General features: G+C 37.2%; 1 long non-coding RNA gene across 1 annotated transcript; it reads right to left on the bottom strand.

The window, feature by feature from the left end:
* Nucleotides 1-169: 169 nt before the first annotated feature.
* On the bottom strand, nucleotides 170-13,924 carry LOC114579125. Its single transcript, XR_003699980.1, has 7 exons — nucleotides 13,487-13,924; nucleotides 12,661-12,744; nucleotides 12,177-12,232; nucleotides 11,932-12,091; nucleotides 11,597-11,790; nucleotides 955-1,023; nucleotides 170-649 (listed from the first exon to the last, which is right to left on the bottom strand). It is a non-coding gene; the product is annotated as an uncharacterized LOC114579125 (long non-coding RNA).
* Between the last annotated feature and the right edge of the window lie 3,676 nt (nucleotides 13,925-17,600).

Here is a 17,600-nt window from a genome sequence, read left to right on the forward strand (position 1 = left end):
TTAGGATCTCTTGAAACCATTGTTAGCATTACATACTCAATTTGAAATTTTTGAAGCCTAAAGAACCCTTCAAAGTGACTTTTCAGGCTAAACAAGTGAAATCAAATACTAATACTTAAAATTGTAGACTTCCTAAACCTATTATGGCCTTAAACAACAAGTATTCAGGTAAATGCAGTTACCGAGAAGTCATAAATAACAAGAGACCAATTTGAATGAATAGATATAGAGTTCATGGCCATATATGCCAAAGAAAAAATGGGTTTGCAAGAACTCCTAAAGACGCTGCTAATCAGTCTTCAGGTACAGAATTCAAAGCATTAAAGGAAAGGAAAGAGAGCAACTGCAAATTTTAACTTTCTTCATCCTTGATTCCATCTTGATCATCAACCCCAAAGAGGTGTGAGCAAGCATAAACTATGCTGCACTGATCAGGCTTTTTCAAAAGCTTTGCAGAATATTGCCAAGGAAAAAGGAAGAAATGAACTCTGAAGTTTATAATAAATAGAATTAAAAATGAATGAGCATGGGTAAAAAACTCACCCCTGTGGCTTTATGGGTTAGCGTATCTCTATTCTCAACTCCCAATACGTTCATCCTCTGTAGAGGTCCAATAATTATGAATTGCTGTCACTTGAGCTTTTGAATCCTACATAGATTATAGGGACAGAAAATAAAAGATGGTAACTAAATGAAAAATAGTACTAACAACAAAATACTTCAATGGGCAAATAACCATTGATAAAATAATAACACCTAATTAGGCTTGAATAATTATATTCTAGTTTCTTACTACAACTTCTTCTTCATATAATTTAAATGCTTGAGTAAAAAACTCATACGCAATGTGTTTAAGATCACAATCATTGGCAGCCTGAGAAAATATCAAATAAAAAACAATGGCTACTGTTGAAGGCAGAATTGAGATATAACCTCAATTGAAAGTCTACAAACCTTTGCACATTGTAAGTACAACCTCAAGGCAAGTTTGGGTGAAGAAACACATGATAGTGCCTCAATGGTCTGAAAAATATCGACAATAGAAAAATAATGAATAAAAAACATTCAGATGAAGGAGATTAGCAGATGAAAGGATTCAAACTCAAGCTCTATCACTGCCAATAGAAAGCACTGAATTGCAACTCTGCATTATATCCCATTCCGTTTTCCAACCCATTAACAACATTGATTTGTAATCTTTTAAATATAAAAAATCAGCATTCAAAGTACATACATTATAATATTTAAGGATGGAATTTAGTGATTGAGGTACCTCAATAGATTTATGGCTAGTTAAAATTTAAAAAGGCTTATGAGGTACCTCAACTCATAAGTGCAAAAGAACAATAGTCTTCAAAGCAATGCAACATTCAATAATGTTACCAGACATAAAAAAGGTGAAAAAAAGCAGCAACTGTAGTGTTTCCTTGTTTTTCTACTTATCTTCTTGCATGATCTTTAGTGTTAACTAATAAGTGAATTTGTCTCAACTGATGTTGATCTACTAAAACTGCAAATCATATTACAAATAAAACTCAGATGAATTTCTATGGCTAGTTAAAATTTAAAAGGGCTTGTTCGAGAAAAATTAATGATGACTTTGATCGCTAAAATCACTTAAACTATCTGTAAAAAAAAAAAGGTATATGAACAAAATATAGTGTAATCTTTATCGAGTCTTCATAACAAATGTATGTCAACATGTAGACTATCAAAATAAAAAATTACAAATTAAATGAACTCTACAGCATCATCTATATCTAGACACCATTATTCTACTCATAAAAGCATGACTATGTTTAGATTGATGTCTCTTAATGATGTACTTAGGTACAATGATGGCTCAAATTATCTTTAATAGAAAAATCACAAGGAATTACTTGTTTATATAATTATAGTGAAATTAAAAAAAATCAATTGCATAATTTATAAACAATTTGGGGATATTCAAAATCAGCAAACAGAAATTTAGGTGACCACGATGATCACAAGTGCAATGTTATAGAGAACAGAAACATTTTCATCTCAGAGTGGTAATATGAGCTCAAACCTCCAACTTTACCTTAAAAGAAGCAGCTTTGTTAGATTGTACAAGCATAAGTGCAAAGAAAAAAGGTTTGAATAGATTGAAAAAATAGCACATATAACTAAAGGAAAGAACTATTTTTTTGCACCAAGCAACCAGGCACTTCTCTAGCCCATTGTTTAGAATTGCGCAACATGAGGCTCGCCTTGAGGCCCACCTCAGCACAATTCCAGTGAAAAAAACCTTACGCCTTAGTTTGGCTGAGGCCCACCTTGAGGCATGTCTCAACTCACTAGCGTGAGGAGTACGCCTCAACCGATATATATATATATATATATATATATATATATATATTAAAACTTACCTAAATCCTTAAATAAATCCCCTAACAAATCATGCCTTCATGCACCCCAAAGCCACAACAACTTCCTCTCAACAGCCTCAACCTCTAGCCCACCACCTTGGCCGTATCCTCCAACATCATAGCCACCATCAAGAACCACTTGAAAGCCGCAGACCGCCATCACCTCCTCTAAAAATTTTGGAGTATTTATTCTCATCTTTATATTAATGACAAATATTTATGAAAGGAAAAGATGATTGAAATAAAAAAAGAAGAAACATATTGAGAGGCATTGAACTCCACAGGATTAGATAGGGGAGAGATCAATTTGTTATGATTAAGACTCAAATAAAGACCCCCTCATTGATGACAATGTAGATGATTTCTAAGTTGTTGCCAATCATGTAAGCTTTTTTTCAGGAATTGAATATGGATGAGTAGGGAACTAAGAAAGAAGGAATTTGGAGCTAAACTTAATGTTATAGGATACTTTATATGATTTCTAATCATGTAAGCTTTTTGCCATCGCCCTCTGCTTCCAGCTTGGGCATTTCCTACTAAACATCACTGCTGATTTCCCGCAATTAATATGCTTCCCAGTCCAGCTACAATAAACCTCCAGTAACGTCAAGATCCGTTTAGCATTACAACAGGATGCCTCGACAAAAATCAGGATGTCGTCAGCATATAAGAGGTGAGAAACCCGCTCCGAATTCCTGGCAACTTGGATCCCATGATCCGCACCCCTATGTCTAAACCCCTTAGTAAGCAACTCTGAACACAGGATGAAGAGGTAGGGTGACAAGGGGCAGCCTTGTCGGAACCCGCTATCCGCCCGGATCTAATGTGTCCTCTGCCCGTTGATCATTAACGAAAACTTAGGCCAAGTGATACATTGAATAATCCAATGAGTAAATTTCTCGCTGAATCCCATAATTCTCATAACCTTGTCCAGAGTATTCCAAGCCATGCAGTCGTACGCTTGCTCCATATCTACCTTTAGCGCCATCAGACTAGTTTTTTTAGACGAGTGCTTGAGTTTCTCCATGACCTCTTGGGCAATCAAACCAAGACTAGTGATGCTCCTGCTTGGGACAAACGCCCCCTACTCCTCTCCCACAATGCTGCTAAGCACAGGCTTCAAACGGTTAATCAGCACTTTGGCCACCACCTTGTAGAAGCTTTGACACAAGCTAATGGGACGAAATTTGGCCGGCTGATTGGCATTAGCTGACTTCGGGATAAGAACAATCAAAGTTTCCTTCCAGCTCTCACACATAGTATTAGTCCAGAAAAATGGGAGATAGCCCGAGAGACATCTCCCTTAATAATTTCCCAATAAAATTTCAAAAAGGAAGCATTAATTCCGTCGGTGCCAGGTGAGCGATTGTTCCCGAGACTGAAGACCGCCTGACGAATCTCCAGTTCTGTAACCTCCGGCCTCCAACATGATTTGGAAATGATCAGGGACTCTATCCTCTTCTTTAAATTATGGCCAATCTTCAAAATTCACCTGCCTATCTCTCCATTTCAGCGAGAAAAAAATCCAGAACTCATCCTGGATGAGCTGCGGGTCCAGGATCCGTTCCCCATTGCTGTCGGACAATTCTTTGATCATGTTGCCACGCCTTCGAGCTGAAGCATTAGCATGAAAGAAGTGGGAATTGGCATCCCCCTCCTCAATCCATCTGGTCTTAGCACGCTGTCTCCACCACGTAGTCAGACGAGCCAACATGGTGATCAACTCCCCGGCCTTCAGTCGAAGCTCAGCATCTTGTTCAGCCGTCAAGCCTTCCGACGAGCCTTCAGCCATCTGCAGAATCTCAATTCGAGCTTCCAAGGAGGACTTTAATTCACCCAGCTCCTTCAGACGATTCCGACTCCAGTGGTACAAAGCCCGCAAAGTTCTGGAGCATTTGCGGTTCAGAATATCATCTGGAGGACCGTAGTCCGATTTGGTCCAATTTTTCCATACCAGCTTCCAGGTCGCCGGATACCTCATCCAAATATCTTCAAACCGCAACCATTTGGATCCCTTGGGGCGGGAAATCGACTCCAACGACACCAAAAAAGGGCAATGGTCCGAAGCAATTCGGACAAGGTGCCAAACATTAGCCAATGGGGCCAGCCGCAACCCTTCAGAGTTCATCAAAACACGATCAAGTCTAACCCAAATTTTACTGTTGCCACGTTTGTTATTAGACCAAGTAAAATTAGGTCCCGAAAACCCCAGATCATGGAGATCATTAACACTCATAAATTCCACCATTTCTTGGGCTCCCGCCGTGTAGGTAAACCGCCGACCGCCCTTTTTCTCCTCTTGGGCCAAGCAGCAGTTGAAGTCCCCTCCCACAATGACCGGGAAGTCCGAATTAATCCAACCGCCTATGTCATTCCACAAGACCCTTTTGGAATGATAATCCTTGCTGGCATACACAACAGCAACCAAGCACCTTTGAAGATTGGGGAGGACCAGCCACCCAATCAGAGCCTGATTCAAAGCCAAGCAAATGTCAAACTGAGCAACATCCCGTTTCCAAAGGGCAAGAAGACCCCCCGAATGACCAGTAGCCGGAAAGTGAAAGAAATCCCAGTTCTTACCAATAATTCTATCCACATCAGCATGATTGACATCTTCAATCATAGTTTCAGTAAGCCCAACGAAGTACACCTCGTTATTGCTAACGAGGCTACACAGATAGTAACCCGTCTGCTTCTTACGGGCACCCCTGCAATTCCAAAAAAGGGCCGTAGTCATTGATTAACCGAAGGGGATGCGTCCCCGCCGCAGTCGGTGTCACCCACCTCTTTCTTACACTTCCGAGGGATCTCAATAGGCGATTCAGACATACTCAATTCCTTATCAAAGGAGAACCGGTTAGCCAAGGGGATCTCCCTCCAAATGCCAGCCATAAAAGGAAGGGGTTTTTTGAACCCCTCCGTTTCTGCACTTCGGTAGGCCTCAGCTTGCTCTGTGGCACACCCACCTTACTTAGATCAACTTGCTTCCACACGATCACTTTCCCCTTAGATGCACTCTTGGGCCAGCATTGCCTGGCACGCGAGAATTCCTCCTTCTCCTAGGAGGGACCTGGATCCAAGGTACCACCTCATCCTCATTATCACCAACACGTTCCCGACATTCCTGGCTCGCCATGGAAGAGTCAGGTCTTGACTCCAAGCTCCCACTGTCGTCGGGGCCTCCACTAGATAGAGGGGGAGCAGAACCTTCTAATGAGGCCAGCACAGGCCCAGCCTTCGGGGAAATATCCTGTTCAACCCCAGCCTTCGGGGAAATACCTTGTTCAACCCCACCCGGGGGGGGGGGCCCGGGGGGGGGGGGGGGGAGTAACCGGGCTCCTTACTGCCGAATTACGAAGAGGCAGCTGCCCCCCAAAACTACTCAGGTCCCAGCCCCCCGAGCAATTCTGCCTACTGGGGCATTGTTCCCTACGGTGACCCACTCTACCACAGCCATAACACATAAGTCTAATCCCCTCATACTCAACTGGTTGAAAGAATTTCCCGTTCCACCCGTTGATCCAAACACCAGCAAGCATTTTTGTTGCTAAGTTCATCCTCACAGAAACACGGGCGTATTCTCTACGACCCCAACACCCTGTCTGTGCATCAATCCACAAAGGAGTGCCAAATTTTGACGCAATCCTAGATATGTTACATTCATCCCAATACTGCAGAGGCAAATTGGGCAAATGAATCCACACCGGGGAAGTCAGCCCTTCCATTGAGGCCGGGGAGAAGTCCGGTGACCACCTGTCAAGACCCACCAAGCTACCGTCGATAAACCACGGCCCACCACTTAGCACCGCATCCCTTGCCTCCAACGAGACAAAAATACAAGCAAAACAACCATGGACAAGCATAGTGATTTGTAAATCCCCAAATCGGCTCTATTGACGTTGGAGTTCCGCCTTCAGAGTAAAAAAAGAAGAGCTTCTGCCAATAATCTTTCCCACCACCGCTCGATCCAACATTTCCATGTTGGCCTTCACCCGTTCCAGGTTGAGGTTGATAGTAGTACCATCCTCAGCTAAGGCATTTATCGATTCGAGGTTTGATATCGGGATATGCTCCGGCTTATTCTAGGGATTCCCAACCACAAACGTGAAAGGGTTACCCATTCTCTGGTAATTCCCATTAGAAATTTCGTCTCCATTAGTCACGCCATTCGCCTTGGCATTACCACAAACAGGTTGGCTGCAAACTGCCCGGTCATCCGCCTGCGTTGGGGAGGCATGAGCCCCGACATCCCCCACACCATTGTTCACTGTCTCATCAACCTTCATAGCCATCTCATCTGCCATGCTACCACCATTACGCACTAAGTCATTACATCAGTCGTTTAGCTCCGGGCTAACCGCCAGCAAACCCGAGCGTCCTGGCATTCCAGCATTCATGTCAAACGCTTCTTCCATTTCATCCCACTCCACCACCTGAGCAGCCTCCTCGACCTCCATGGAAGTCTCGACCGCCACCACCACCGGCTGGGATACCGACCCGCACACATCCGCCAGCTGATCCGCTAACTGAACCAACTGCGAGGACGGGATTTCCTCCTTAGAAACCACCTCAGGAGACTGAACCGAAACCCCCCTTGGAGGCGACAGCGCTCCCTTAGCATCAATGTTTTGAACCTTAGCTTCCCAGCGACTCTCGTGCACTCCATCCGTTCCAGGCGTACCACCATCTCGGGCCTTACCTTTGCACTTACCGCCCGTCGTTTTGCTCGGATAACGCTCTCCAAGCTTCTTACCATACCCTCCACCACCAATGCTCCGCCGTCGATCCTCTCCTGCCGTACCGTCACCTCCACCCTCGCTTAAGCGGAAAGGTGACCTTCGGTCACCTCCCGCCATACCCAGCGCTTCTCTCCCTAAAAAAAATAGGAGAGAGAAAAGAGCGGGAAGATAGATAGAGAGAGAGAGAGAGGTAAATAGAGAGAAATTGAGAGAGGGAAGGAAAGAGCAAGAGTGAGGGAGAGGGAAAGATAAACAATGAGAGAGGGAGAAGGGAGAGAGATAAAGAGAGAAAAAACATAGTTAGTTGGAGAAGAAAAACAAGAAATAATTAGTTAATAAAAGAAGTAAGAGAGTGAGATAGAAAGTGAGTGAGAAAGAGGGTAAGAGAAAGATAGTAGGTATATAGGGATAGAGGAAGCAAGAGAGTGAGAGTGATAATGTGTGTGTGTGTGTGTGTGTGAGAGAGAGAGAGAGAGAGAGAAGAAAATTTAGAGAGGGAGGAAGAGAGAAAGAGCGAGGGAGAGGGAAAGATAAATAAAGAGAGGTGGGAAGGGAGAGAGAGATAAAGAAAAAGAATAGAGTTAGTGGGAGAAGAAAAACAAGCAAAATGTAGTTAATCAAAAGAGTAAGAGAGAGAGAGAGAGTGAATGAGACATAAAGAGAGAGAGAGAGAAAGAGAGAGAGAGAGAGAGAGAGAGAGAGAGAGAGAGAGAGAGAGAGAGAGAGAGAGGGAGGGAGGGAGAGGGTAAGAGAGTGATAGGAGGGATACCTAAGAGAGATTTCAAATTTCAGCCAAATTCAAGATTCCTTAATCCTAGAAAAACAAACTATTTAATGCATACAATCTAAAAGGAAATATCTAAACAGTCTCTACTTTCAAATTTCCCTCCTAAACTCCTCCTAAATCCTTCCTAATCAGAGCTTTTGGCCTCAATGGTTTGAGCGGCATAAGCGGAAGGCGAACTTCTCAACTTTCAATCAACCTTCAAATTATATTCAATCAATTTCAATTATGCATTTTATTGTCATTAATTTGGATAATCCAAACTCAACCATTCAACTCCAAAATCCAATCCAAATCCAAGATTTCAAACCAAATCCTAAGGTTAAGGACTCAGGCCCTGAAACCCTTTCTGGGTGATTTTTGTACCACCTTGAAACCAAGTCTACCATAGCCTTCCTTATGACATGTTGACCAGTAACCTACACTTTTCAAAACCCAGTTTGACTCATTGTTGACCTGGGGTCAAAATGGCCAAAATACCTTTTAAGGGGATTTTTTGTCTTTCCCCCAAAACTCAACTTAGTTAAACCATATCAAACTTTAGAACCTATCCCAATCGATCCTAAATATCATTTGGAACACATTGGATCCAAACTCTCCCTTTGGTTTGACCTGGTTGATCAAAATGCCTCTTAAGGGTTTAAACACCTATTTAAGACCAAATGAACTCCCCTTGACTTAGGACCACTTCCATTGAGTTCATATGATCAACTTGAACTCAATGGACCCAACCCTTGACCCTAAGTCAACTTAGTTGACCAAGTCAACTAAGTTTAACCAAATACATATACCTTCATCCTATTCAAACCCTTTGACCAAGGATTTCCCAAGCCAATTCAAACCCTTAAAACCACCCATTGAACCCTTAGGGATGACCCTCTTGAGACCCCAAGACTTGGGCCCACTTGGGTTAGCCATTTGGCTTGACCCAAGTGACCAAAGAGTTGCCTCTCTTAAGTCAAACTCCATCCTAAACCAAATTGGATCAAACTAATGGTTGAATTGGGTTCCATATAAACCTATGCACCTACCCTAGTTCACTTAGTGCTTTGGTCAACTTAGGTTTAAAATTGGGCTAACTTAAAGTCGTCAAAACCACTAATGGTTGAACCATTTCCCAACCTAGGCCTCACCATGCCAAATCAACACTTCCACTATATGGCCCTAGGTTCAACACACCTACCCTAGTCAGCCCAACACTTAAATTGACTTGGGTCAACCTCTAGGCTAGCCTAAAGTGGTCAAAATTACATTGACCTGAGCCATCTTCCTCCACATACCCAATTAAGCCCAATTGACACTTACATTGAGTGCCCCATTACCCAATGTATCTCCCCCATCAATCCCAAGACCTGGCTTGACCTAGGTTGCACCCAAGTTGACCCAATCCGTACAGGTTTTGGTTGACCCGTGCTCATTCCAGCAATTGTGATTTCTTCTACCCAATTGAGCTCATGGATGAGTTCGCATGATCCTTAGAGACCTTTCTTGCTCAATCCAACCCATTCTATGGCTGGTGATGGCAGGACCAAGCGGATTGGAGCTTTGGTGGTCCCCCCTTCCTTGGGCCGTTCGCCCGTGCAATTATAGCCATCGATGGCCGTGGGAGGCAGCTGAATAATGCATTTTGATTCATCCCACCTCAATTGATTCCAACACTTCGAAATCACTTCCTAGAACTCCCAGAGCATTCCTCTGAACTCTACCAGCTTCCCAATCTCTTCCAACCAGGGTCTCGAGCGAGCTCCGATGAAATTCATCCATGTCCCGCTCGAAGTCGTACCTCCGGCCACCCTTCAGTCTCAGTGTCTGAAGGAGAATTGATCGTCGTCATCCCTTGAAGTTTCCTATGAAGAAGCTCATTCGTTTTATTTATTTATTTTTAAATTTTGGATTTCTAAGTTTGTAGGAGAATTATTAAATTTTGAGGTGTAGATGGATAGTTAGGTTTCGTTTGAGACAATTTTCTTACAGTTTTATAAAGCAATTTTTTAATTTTATTTGAAAGTTTTTGTACTAGAAAGCTGCTTTAGAAAAATAGTAAGAAAGTTTTCCTAAATGACATCATAATTAAAATATGTACTTAGTTTGCTGTACGTTATTGTTTCATGTGTTTATGAAAAAAATTTTAAGGTATTTTTTATTAGATTTTTAATAGATTTTCCGATGTCCAGGTTTATTCATTATCATTATTATCTTTATTTCTCTCTTTCTAATATCATTTTAAACTTGTCTTTTATCTTTATGTTTAAATTTGACTTCATTAAATTTTAGATTAGATTATATTAGTTCAATTTATGTCATTTAATTTTATTTATTGGTTTAGGTTAGCTTTATATTTTATCTTGTGTTGAGAGTTATTTGAATTTGATGTTAGTTGTCTTGATTTCTAGCTTTAAGTGTAAAATTCAATTTATTATGTTTCTCTCTTAGATATATGTATCGATGTGTATATTACTTGGTTTATTTCTTATTAATGGTTCTAATGTTGATTTGGCTCTTTGAAATAATTTATGCAGGTCAGATGAGCTAAGCGTCCAAATGGGTAAATGATTCTGAAATAGAAACTAACCTATCAAGTGGGTATGACGCTCCCGATTAAGATTCCATAGTTTCATCATTTTGGGTTCGTCGTTGCCCTTAGCACTGAAATTTAAGTTAAGTTATATCAAATATTAGTATTAAGTTGGCATCATTTGGGAGGTGCTTATTGACATATTAAGAGATAGCATCTTCTTGCACATTATTTCAGATAACCTAAATGTTTTTAGTAAAATATTTTTTAAAGTAAAAATTTGAAAGTAGGAATATTTAAAATTAAGAAAGCCTATGATTAGTTGAACAAAGACTCATGGTACATGTCTACAAGATATACTGAATATGTGAAATTATAACTTGTCAATGAATAGTATTGGAAGATTAAGTGGTAAAAACTAATAAATGTTAAGTACATTAGATGTGTTAAATTAAAAAAAAAAATAGAAATATACATGAGGAGAACTTCTAGCATTAAAACTAGGTGGGTATAGTAAAGACATGTCTTTAAAATATTGTGTAAACTGTAGATTTTATGTAGATTTAAAAGAAATTTTTTAATGATTGTAAGTAAACTAGCAAAGTTATGTTTGATTTTGGCGATGAAAACAAATACATTACTAATGCACAAATAGAGCACCCTAAAATAACAAATTTGGAGTAAAACTTTGCAGAATAGAGTTGGAAATCATTATAGCAAAAATAGTCATCAACTATCAAATTATTTGAAAAGAAATGAAAATTTTCATCAGAAAAATAGGTCATTTGATCTCTAACTCAGACAACCTATTTGAACAAGGGTGAAGGGCTTCAATAAAAAAATGTTACCTCTGGCTCATACACATTACCACTAGCATTCTATGCATTGATTTCATACAATAAAGAATATGCTGAAGATGATAACTCTTGGCCATCATCTGGAGAAGTTAGCTTTACCCCACCCATATGAGCTTCCACAACCATCAAATGAATAATTGCCACAAAATCAATTAGAACTTAAGATGACCATGTATCTACCCAACTCTCAATAACAGTGTCACTCTAGAAATCATCAGAATCCAAACTATCTAATTTCTAAAACTAAAATCCAAAGGTAAATTAAAATACAATAATAAAAAAAAATATGATGGAAGCATAGACAATGATACCTGATTAAATGTTAGAGTTCCAGTTTTATCGTTGCAGCTGGTAGTGGTAGATCCAATCGTTTCACAAGTTGATACACTCCGAAGATGTAACGTAGCAACTTAATAATAGTTGAACGTATAGAATTCTAGTTTGATAAGAAGAGAAGCATACCAATGCTTTGTCTGTCATCATCTTCTTCATTGAGTAGGCAAGACTGAAATTGGAAAAATCAATTAACCATGAGAATCATGAAAAAATTGACATCATATCATCAAGAAAGGAATACAATCAACACTTGCATCAATGTAACAGCCAATGGAAGACTTTTAGGTATAACAACAACCATAATACTCACCTATTTATAATTCACAGGCTAATTAGTAACTAGAATAACAAGATCCAAGTCTTGCATATGGCTACGTTACAGCTTCGGAGGCTATTAACTTGTGAAACGATAAGAAGAGAAGCATACCAATGCTTTGTTTGCCATCATCTTCTTCATTGAGTAGTCAAGACTAAAATTGGGAAAATCAATTAACCATGAGAATCATGAAGAACTTGACATCATATCATCAAGAAAGGAATACAATCAACACTTACATCAATGTAATAGCCAATGGAAGACCTTTAGGTACAACAACAACCATAATAGTCACCTATTTATAATTAACAGGCTAATTAGTAACTAGAATAACAAGATCCAAGTCTTTCATATGGATACATATCGCAACAATCAAAATCTTAAGAGCTCCATCTACAACATATTTCACACTTCTATGCCCCTTGACAAATTGAACACTTCCATCAAAATTCTTTGTATGACCAGTGAAGAGTTTGTAAATTATATCTCAAAGTTTTCAGTTTGCAGTATCTAAAACTAAACACATGTAAATTATATATTGGGTTCATTTGTCCTTATGATTATAAGGACAACAAGAATAAACGCAGCAACAGAGAGCCCTACTATGCCAGTTAAAGCAGCAACACCATTCAAGCGCACCTTTTCATAGGAACCATAAATGAATCACATAGGAAAATCAGTATAATCATAAGCAAATCATTAATAAAATGGGCCACAAAAAACCTATAATGGAGTTTGTTCACCACTGCCTTCCGATATACTGGCCATCAATAATCCCCATTCAGTATCGATCCTCACAGCAGTCACCTGCACACAAAATAATTTAGAAGAGACACATTAGCAAGAAAAAATAATAACAAAAAAATATATTAAGGATCAATACAGGTAATACAACTTCCAAGGCATAATTACATCTAACTTTGCTTTATGTAACTTTGAGTGAGAGTAAGGTAGAAAAAACAAGAAGCAACCATGCCCCTAGAAAATGAAATCAACATTCAACGCCATTACAATTATCATCGTTATACTAATGTGCACTATTTGAGGCAAATGAATCAATATAATGGCAAAAATCCATCCATGTTCATTATAGAGAAAAGAAGATTTCAACTCCAAAAAATGAAATCTTCTCATGAAATTTTCTAAACCCAACCTACATTACTGAACCACCATAGGGTTATCCAATTAAATAGCACTCAGATAATGCTAACAATGAGCCCTTCTAGAATTACCTGCTGCACATTTGAAATAAATTTCCTGGTTCAAGTAAATTTGAGATACCAACCACTAATTCTTATAAATCTATTGTAAAAAAATTACAGCTATGGCTCCTTAAAATAATGACAAGTTCCTAGAATGCTTATAAAAAAATTGGCTAAAAATTACTTGTGGTTTATCCAGAACATTTTGTTCCAATCATAAATACTCAAGTGACAAAGCTAGTTTAAAATATTGATCAATAGTCTGCTGCAGCAAGCAATAATAATACTATAGATATTTAATAATACCCACACTACTATTCTACAAGATACAAAAGAAAACAACTCACAAGCATAATCCCATAATCGTCAGCGACTTTGTACCCAGGCATCAAAAATGGTGTTTTGAGATCCTTGTGCGCCGACAACAAAGAATTGAAACAATCTTGTTAGTCTAAATGATGAGAAATATATAACAACAACATCAATGACCCATTATTACCAATGACCCACTATAACTCTTACTCTCTAAAAAACTACAATTGTATGAGAAAAAAAACAGACTCATGGATACATTGTTGGAAGGTCCACCACTTTTCATAAATTAATATAAATTTGATAATCATACACCTCATGAAGAAATGAACTGCAAGGATCATAAAAGTAGCATACTTAGTTTATTAGTGAATCAAAAAAATGAATGCCACTCAAGGAAATTTTGATGAATCAGTCAGGATCACTAACCAATTTAATCGATTCTCAAACATATCATTTTTTTAATATCAACAAAGTCAATGCATTTTGAACGCATTTTATATGATATTATAAATAAGAGTGACGTGATTGACATACAAGAATACATTGGGCATTATATATTAATAACTATATATATAATATAGATTATGTTAAAAATTTAATGATATGATCGGGTATAGAGTGTAATTCTCATTCAAAAAATAGAGTTGCTTTTTCTATTGTTACATATTAATAAATAAAATTTTCATTGCCACAACCGAGGATAGCTCCATTTGGTTTGGAGTTGAGAGAGAGGAAATAAAAATGAAATGGAAAAGGAGATATTAAAGAACATGAATTTAAAATAGCTTTTCACATTTGTTTGATGGATGAGAAAGTGAATAACCATTTAATTCATGCTTCGGGTTTTACTTTAGCTTTTCCTTGGGTTTCAGCAAAAGCACATAAGAAGTACATAAGTTAGAATTTCATTCATAAAATCAATTTTTTATGTATGACAATTAAATCAAAATGATCAAATTTAACTGTGATGTAAAAAATATTTCTTATCAATTTTCTCCAAAGCAAATGCAACCTATGTAAAAAAAGAAAGAAAGAAATAAGTAAATGAAATGACAGTGTTTCATCTAGCTAGAAAAAGGGTGTTACCCTAATACTAACCTTCTTCTCAGTATAAAGTTTTTGAATTACATATCCAATATCTTAAGTCCTCATTAGCATGGGTTCATCGTGGCTATACTTATTTGCTTGACTCCTAAAAAGATGTGTAAATAATTAAGCAAGAAGCTCAACAAAACAAAACAAAAATTAAAAGTTGAAAAAATAAAAATAAATAATGTTTTAATGGTTTATTACTTTGATTTATGTGCTCCATCAATCACTCTCAAACTTATCATCTTGAAATATAACTCATCTGGGTTCCTGGACATGGCTTACTCTCCAAGTATCTATAAAACCAAGATATCCTCAAATCTCATTAGTACCCTTTCTGATAAATATGTGGCCACTATACTATAGAATATTACTACAAAAATCCTACATGAAGAGTCTCTTCTTTATTATGGATTGACTTAGCTCTCACCACATAATCGTTGTGCTTCTCAGGAAGTCCAAACTTCTTTCTCGCTTGACTGAAGATATAGTTCACACAAGGGAAAAAAACACTTCAAGCTTTTTTTATATAATTTACACGAACTAATAAATAAATAAATAATCAAGTGGTTGTTGCAAGGCTTACGATTGTGCCCAAATCTGATATACTCGTATCAAAGTTGTAGCCCTATGTGAAGATATCATCACAACCACACCAAGAAATTCCACACAAAACACCTCTTCTCTGAATTGTAACAAATTAATGTTGTTTGGTAGTAGAATTTAAGCAAGATTTAACTTAAATATCACCGAATAGTAAGAATTAATTAAGCGTTTCAATGAATTAAAAAAAAAACATAGAATTTACAATCCTGAAAAAACATTCAAGGAGAAAAAGGAGAAAACAATCTTTACCTTCTTAGTGAATTCTCATCGTGACTTCCAATCCCATCATGACTTTCGATTTCAACAACTCAGTTTGTTATCTCCTTCCCACCATGAGAGGAGGAATTTGTCGTAACCTCCATTCCAAAATAGAGGAAGGAGAAGAAAGTCCTTTTACCGACTCTATCAAAACTCATGACATGAAGCCTGACTTCCTATCAGAGAGGAGAAGGCCAAGATGGTCCTTTTAGGGACTCATTCAAAACTCCTCATGCGAAGCTGAAAAAAGAAATGGTTTCAAAATTCCTCACGGGAGAGGAAAATGAAGAGGCACAAAATCAAACAGTGCAGATTAATTTTAATTAAAAAAAAAAAGAGGATCGCTTAATGGCAGAATCACAATTCACATTTTACAGTAGTATAGATATATTCAATTTTTCCTCTTAAATGAGTAAATCAATTTTTTTTTTACAACATTTTACCTTTGAGGTGGGTGCTACTTTTAAATTGATGTAACGAGTAAACACGATAAAGGAGTAATAAAGTTATATATGAAGGGTTATCTCAGAAGGAATCCATATTTCGTGGCTTGAATTTGCCTTGCTAGAGATTTTAAGGATATTCTTATTTTTATGTTTTTTAAGGATCCAAAAAATTTTATATTCTTACATACCTATACTTCTGCCCAACTACATTATTATCTTGTGTCATAGTTTAATAGAGCTCAATATCAACACCGATGATGAAGAATTGTCCAGCACATGACCTAGAGTTGGGTACAATAGTGTTAGCTTTGAAAATCTAGAGGTATTATTTATATAGTGTGAGGTGTGAAATATTTACTGATCACAAAAATTTTAAATATATTTTTATAATAAGAAATTAAATTTTAATAAGGACTTAAATTTGAGGCAATAAAGATGATTTGAATTAATCAAGGATTATGAACTTGATATCTAATACAGCCCAATCTGGTGGCTAATGCATTGAATAGGAAATTTAGGGACATGCCAATTGGATGCTAATTTACAACAATAAATTGATCAAACATTTGATAGTATTACAATTAAATGTGATTAGCTAGAATGATCAAATCCCTAATAACTTATATAAAATGATAGTACATCTGACTTTGTATGAAAGATTTCGATAGGTGGATGAATCCAGTGGGTAATATCATAAGCTAATGAATCAAATTCAATTAAGATAAAGGCAAGATCTCATCCTTGATGACAAAGCATCGATCAAAAGGGACATTTTTGGATACTAAATTAGGTGGATTAGTTATCGATATGCTTGCTTATTGGTTTGAAATTTTTGGCATAATTAAAATATTAGCTTATATATATGCATCCTTATATTAGTTGAAATTTTGAAAGAAATAATAATTGAAGTGATGTAAAAAATAATCTAAATTTTAAAGTTCATAAACAAATTTTGTTTTTTAGTAAATTCTATAATTCGCACAATCTTAAGTGATGCTCAAGATTGTGCGAATTATAGAAGAATTAAGTTAATGTGTCATGCTTTAAAACTATGGGAGCGAGTTATGGAGTGTAGGTTGCGGTGTAATACTAATGTTTCTCAAAATCAATTTGGATTCATGTCGGGTAGGTCTACAATGGAAGTCATACATGTATTGAGAGGTTTGATGGAGAAATATAGAGAGAATAAGGAGGACCTACATATGATTTAGAGAAAGCATATGATAAATTCCTAAGAGAAGTGCTTTGGAGAGTTCTTGAAACAATAGTAAAACTCAAAAGAATAGATAATATTTTGATAAACAAAAAAGTAATGCTTATCCTATTTTATGAGTTGTCTTGAATATCCCTATAACATTAGCAAGTTCTGCCTCCAATTCATTTTTCTTCAACTAAAAAGGAAAAGTTGAAGTTAAATAGAAATATAAAAATATATAAGGAGATTTTCACATAATAAGAGGAGAAATATTGGAATATCAACTAAATACAATAATTAGCATTACTTTAATATCACACCTTTTTTTCAAAAAGAATATTTCACTGGGCCTTTTCTAACTAAAGGCACGATTTGAATATCAAGCTTTTGAAGATGCATGAATATTCTAATATTGATGATCAAAGAGTTCAATAAGCGTTTTCAAATTCTCTTTTTTGGGGAATAACTTATGCATCAAAATTATTAAATAAATAAAATATGTTAAAATTTAATAAATTAAACAAAAGACAACCTACATAAAAAATAATACAA

The sequence above is a fragment of the Dendrobium catenatum genome, unplaced genomic scaffold, assembly GCF_001605985.2.
Source record: "Dendrobium catenatum unplaced genomic scaffold, ASM160598v2 fragScaff_scaffold_161, whole genome shotgun sequence".
NCBI classification, from domain to species: domain Eukaryota; kingdom Viridiplantae; phylum Streptophyta; class Magnoliopsida; order Asparagales; family Orchidaceae; genus Dendrobium; species Dendrobium catenatum.